We start from the raw sequence: 6,017 nt of genomic DNA, 5'->3' as shown, positions 1-6,017 counted from the left end.
ACTATCAGTCAGACACAGTGTAGCCTACCTGGTAAGTAAAGAGTTTATAATGAATGCTTAATCAGAAACCCTCTCGAGGCAGGCCAGGGCATGCAGAGATTATGCCTCTTCCAGACCCTGACTTGCTACAGTATCATTCTCTGAATCAGACAGCTGTTTTATGTCTATTATAGCTACATGGAGATACTTTTACAGACTAAACCTCCCAGACAAGTCAGACTGTCAGCAGCAAGTTCTGCTCTGCACAATACATTTCCATCTTTAATTATGTCTTTGTAACAACTGTCCCAATAGTAAAATGAGTAGCCCCCTCATCAACATTTTGTGGTCATTGTGAAATGGATCTGGTCGCATCTCAGTGTTTTGTCAGCTTTATCCCCAAGCAACAATTAAGTTGTTGGACATTACGTTGTATAGAATAGTATGATGAGTTATCTTCAAGACTGTTTCCTCCTTTCAGGTCAGGGCTCTCAARGCAACTAAGAGAAACATACACAAACCATAACTGCATTCATCATTGTATTCAGTTGCCATTGTGCTATGCTAAGTCAGCCATCTATAATGGTCAATTGTGCTATGAGTAAAACATTTTTGGATATGCTGAAAGAAACCTTTCTCTTCTTTTTCCTGGTATATTCCCAATATCCTGTGGTCGAAGGAGGATGGAACCTCAGGTCTTGACACAKACAGAGGAGGTCAGAGGTCACAGCTGCAATTTATTGGGGTCAGACGTAAAGTGGAGGGTATCCCCTTACACAAATATTTATCTGCATGTGGGAGAGTTTACCCACGCAGTTGTTGTGGTGGCCTTTTTATTTGGGCCCATCAGGACAGCTGACAGGAGAGGCTAAAGGCAACAGGAAACCTGATCCAGGACATACAGCCCCTGTAAAGGAGTTGACCCTAATGCCCCTATAAAGCTGAGATAGAGCACCGTGTTCAACCTTTGCCTTTTCAGCTTTGTCTTAGAATAGTGCTCGCCATTGTATCCAGTGTCATTTACAGCTACCAAGCCCTCGAGGTTCGGTTGTATCAAATTCTTTTGGGTTTCTGTTAAAGCTGTCAACCTGAGAGGCCACTGTTGACCCTCTGTTTAAGTGCACTTAAACACATCCCACTTAACCCCACAGTAAGTGTAGTGGAGAGTGCCAAAGCAGAGAACTGTCAACGGTGCCTAATTGCTATATTGTCTGTACACAAACAAGTGAATAGCCCAGACCAATCACGCTGTGAAACCGAGAGATATCTCTGGTAGCTGTAGGTGTACTGAAAGAAAAACATCCAAAGCTAAATACAGATGGAGAATACAAAGAACAAMTGRCAKCCRATRGTATATGTGTGGACTGTGGAGGTGGGCTGTGGAAATGGTTCTCCCATTAACTGCTTGGGTTCATTACTAAGCTGTCTCCTATTTCCTCCCCAGCCATTCTCCTCCAGCTCAACTCCCGCCTGTCTGCTTGGGCCACAGCCCATCTCTGACCGCGTTCCAGGTCCCGCCGTCTGTTTTTACCGTTGTTTAAGCTCGGTCACGAAAGCGACTGGGTCCTAGATCCAGCCATTCCCCCCCCATCCCTTCAACTGTCTACCCTCTCACCCCTCCTCCCTTAAGTAGGCCTACTTTTATCTTTGTCTGGAAACAGGATGTTTGGTCTTAGAAATCAAAGAAGCAACACATGCAACAGTGGAGAAGCCGTCTCTCGCCTCGCCTGGGATTGGTTGCGTAGTTAATTGAGACATTACTGTGCAGCCGTATTCATTGACCTGGCCAAGGCTTTCGACTGTCAATCACCACATTCTTATTGGCAGACTCAACAGCCTTGGTTTCTCAAATGACTGCCTCGCCTGGTTCACCAACTACTTCTCAGATAGAGTTCAGTGTGTCAAATCGGAGGGCCTGTTGTCCGGACCTCTGGAAGTCTCTATGAGGGTGCCACACGATTCAATTCTCGGGCCGACTCTTTTCTCTGTATACATCAATGATGTCGCTCTTGCTGCTGGTGATTCTCTGATCCACCTCTACGCAGACGACACCATTCTGTATACTTCTGGCCCTTCTTTGGACACTGTGTTAACTAACCTCCAGACGAGCTTCAATGCCATACAACACTCCTTTCGTGGTCTCCAACTGCTCTTAAATGCAAGCAAAACTAAATGCATGCTCTTCAACCGATTGCTGCCCGCACCCGCCCGCCCGACTAGCATCACTACTCTGGACGGTTCTGACTTAGAATATGTGGACAACTACAAATACCTAGGTTTCTGGTTAGACTGTAAACTCTCCTTCCAGACTCACATTAAGCATCTCCAATCGAAAAATGTAATCTAGAATCGGCTTCCTATTTCGCAACAAAGCATCCTTCACTCATGCTGCCAAACACCCTCGTAAAACTGACTATCCTACCGATACTTGACTTCGAAAATGTCATTTACAAAATAGCCTCCAACACTCTACTCAGCAAATGGGATGTAGTCTATCACAGTGCCATCCGTTTTGTCACCAAAGCCCCATATACTACCTAACTCTGCAACCTGTATGCTCTCGTTGGCTGGCCCTCGCTTCATATTCGTTGCCAAACCCACTGGCTCCAGGTCATCTATAAGTCTTTGCTAGGTAAAGCCCCACCTTATCTCACCTCATTGGTCACCATAGCAACACCCACCCGTTGCACGCGCTCCAGCAGGTATATTTCACAGGTCACCCCCAAAGCCAACTTTCCTTTGGYCGCCTTTCCTTCCAGTTCTCTRCTGCCAATGACTGGAACGAATTGCAAAAATCACTGAAGCTGGAGACTTATATCTCCCTCACTAGCTTTAAGCGCCAGCTGTCAGAGCAGCTCACAGATCATTGCAGCTGTACATAGCCCACCCAACTACCTCATCCCCATATTTTTTATAMATKTTTTATTTTGCTCCTTTGCACCCCAGTATCTCTACTTGCATATTCATCTCCTGCACATCTATCACTCCAGTGTTTAATTTCTAAATTGTAATTATTTTGCCTCTATGGCCTATTTATTGCCTTACCTCCCTAATCTTACTACATTTGCACACACTGTATATAGACTTTTCTATTGTGTTATTGACTGTACRTTTGTTTATCCCATGTGTAACTGTTGTTTGTGTCGCACTGCTTTGCTCTATCTTGGCCAGGTCGCAGTTGTGAATGAGAACTTGTTCTCAACTGGYCTACCTGGTTAAATAAAAAAAGAAAMAWAATTATTATACAAGACCTAAAGTGAAGTAGCAGTATGATGAAGTGCTCACTGTCTGTAAATAGTTCTCCGTGGCGATCAAAGGGTCAAGGGGAGGTTCATTTCCCCAGTGCATTGGGTTTAAGTAAGCACTTTCCTCCTTCAATTCAGTGAACAGATTTCAGTGTAAATCAGGGTGCTGGGTCAATGTCATCTTTAGATGTCATGTCAGAAAGAGTGGAACACCGTATGCATATTTAAAAAGGTCAGAGGTCAGCAACTGACATGAGACCTGATGAAGGCATCATATTTTAGGTTGTTTCTGGAGCACAAGCAGTGTGTGGGTTATTTTTTATTTCCTGTGCAGCTAGGGCACCAGAAGCAAGGTCATGTATATCGACAGCTTTAATACTGAATAGTGTCTAGTGAAATAATGGAACTATTTCCATAGTTTTTACCATGTTATCTAATAGCCTTCCATCCTTTTTGTCTGTATAACAATTGACAATCTGCTCAGCAGTACCTCCTCCTTGGCAACTGATTATAATGAGCATCACTTTCTCCATTTCTCCATAGTGCCATCTTTCTATCAATAAGCAGAAGTGGGCTGGGCATGTGAGCACATGTCTGGATGCGTGTGTGGCTTTGGCCTCTGGRGTGGTTCCCTGTTGCAACGCCACTGGGCTACATGGACAAGGTCAGTCCGGTAATGGYCCTGTAAGGCCTGTCACTAGAGCTATCAGTTACTTTTCCTACTGCCATAAATCATGGAGCCTGTTCTTTCTTTATCTTTAGTATTTTGCTTCCTTTGTTTTGTTCTGTTGGTGATTATAGTTTAAACTGTGTGTGCTTTAGTAGTAGGCTTTACACTGTTTTTGAAAAGATTGTTTGTGAGAGGGCCGCATTTTGTGTTGCACAAATTAGGTGCTAAAAGTATAAATACCAAAACCATGTTGTGTGTACATGAAGTAGTGCAATCAGGGTTTGGAAGTGAAGGTCAAGGTAATTACACACCAGTGTTCCATTAGCTATCAGATTTCCCACAGGAGGTATAGGAAGTGTTATTTTCTCCTCCCTCCGTGCATGCATAACTGATTGTAATGCGGAAAATTGCCCAAAATGAGGTTGTGTTTAGATTAAACTAACAAATTGTCAATTACCTGTAGTGGTTAATGGGTCAGATCACTTATTCTTTCCCAAGATTAAACTTTTACATGATTATATATAGTGTTTACATGGTTGAAAAACGAAGTGATTAGGAATGCACAATCGAGATATGACCTAATTACTTGTTATGGGAGAGAAACTGCATGAGGGGAATATCTGCGTTTTACCTGATAGATTTTCCAGACTGTTACAGGTTGATGGGGGTTTCTCCCTCTGCCTGAGAGTCAAAAGGAGAAAGCCCTGGACAAGATGGTTAGGGAATCTTTCTCCAGCAGAATATAAAGGTCATCATGTGAAAACCATTCTATGACTTTCAAAAAAAAATACCACCCATCTGATTGGTTTGTCTGTTTTTCAAGAGCTCTTGAGCCTACTGAAAATCTTCCCCATTAAGATATCAGTCCTGTCTTTATAGCGTAATTCTGTGTTATGTAATTTCAACAGTTCTCAAACAAATGTCAGTGTGGGATTTCAATGTGTTATTGAATGATATCCACAGCTATGGTAAAATGTCAGTCTTTATAAACACAATTCAACAGCTGGTTTCTGGGGATCTGACTCCTTTTTATGTCTCACACACATCACTGAACAGATTTGCCTTTATATTATAGGTTAAACTGGGGCTCAGCAATGAATAGCATTTCCCATTTTTCACAAAGATGGATCTTATTTTGATCACTATTGTTGTTGAATTTCCCCATACATCGGGAAAATCAAACATGTAGTGTATGTGAGGTTTTAAAAAATCTTCTAACATGAGTAATTCCCACTTTTAAAATGTCAGACTTGATTTGCCATAACAAAGAAATATAACAGCCCCTACAAAACATTTCCATATTACAATCCACATGTTGCTGCATGATTATTTTCCTGCTGTAGCAAACTGGCTCAAATTAAGATCCTACATCTGTGTATAAACAATTCAAACTGAGCGATCATTGTTGGGTCAAATCCAAACACTGAAAGAGATCTTGGAATGCAGTAAGGTATGGTTGCACAATATACCGTTTAGAGTGAGCTATATTGGCCTAAGTGATATCTGGCCTATCCAAAATCTCACTCTTTGGCCGAGTCATTTTCCTGAAAGATACAGTATGACCATCTGGTTTAGTGGATTGGAGAAGTGACTAAACATCCCATGACTGCATAGTGGATGGACATCATTATCGCTTAGATTGTCGCTGGATAATTAGAGAGAAAACAACACATTTTGGTTGACTAGGGAGTTAAAAAACAATCCTAGGCTGTACATATCTTTGCCTGTGGTAAATTCAGTTTAACATTACTGTTCTGGTCCTACATGGCGTATGGGATGTCTAATTATTGTATACTGCAGAATAATGAGCTCGGAACAGGTTCAATCAACTAATGGTATTGTCATACGTTTTAGTGCTAATATTCATTTCCATAGTTATTTTTGTTTATTATGCATTTGTAAATATGATAGTGTACAACAATGTCATCCACTCAGCAGCAACACCGATGACAAAATGATGTGTTTTGGGTAGAGTTCAGTTTGTTGAGTGGTAATTACAGTCCAGAGGAAAAATCAATAATGACTAATAACACTGTACCAAGAACAAACATTGTAATAACAGTCCGTTATTTTCAACAACAAAAAAAGCATACATTCTACTTTTATTCCATTAATTTAAGCCT

The sequence above is a fragment of the Salvelinus sp. IW2-2015 genome, unplaced genomic scaffold (genome assembly GCF_002910315.2).
Source record: "Salvelinus sp. IW2-2015 unplaced genomic scaffold, ASM291031v2 Un_scaffold1555, whole genome shotgun sequence".
In the NCBI taxonomy this organism is placed as follows: Eukaryota; Metazoa; Chordata; class Actinopteri; order Salmoniformes; family Salmonidae; genus Salvelinus; species Salvelinus sp. IW2-2015.
This window is presented reverse-complemented; position numbering follows the sequence as displayed.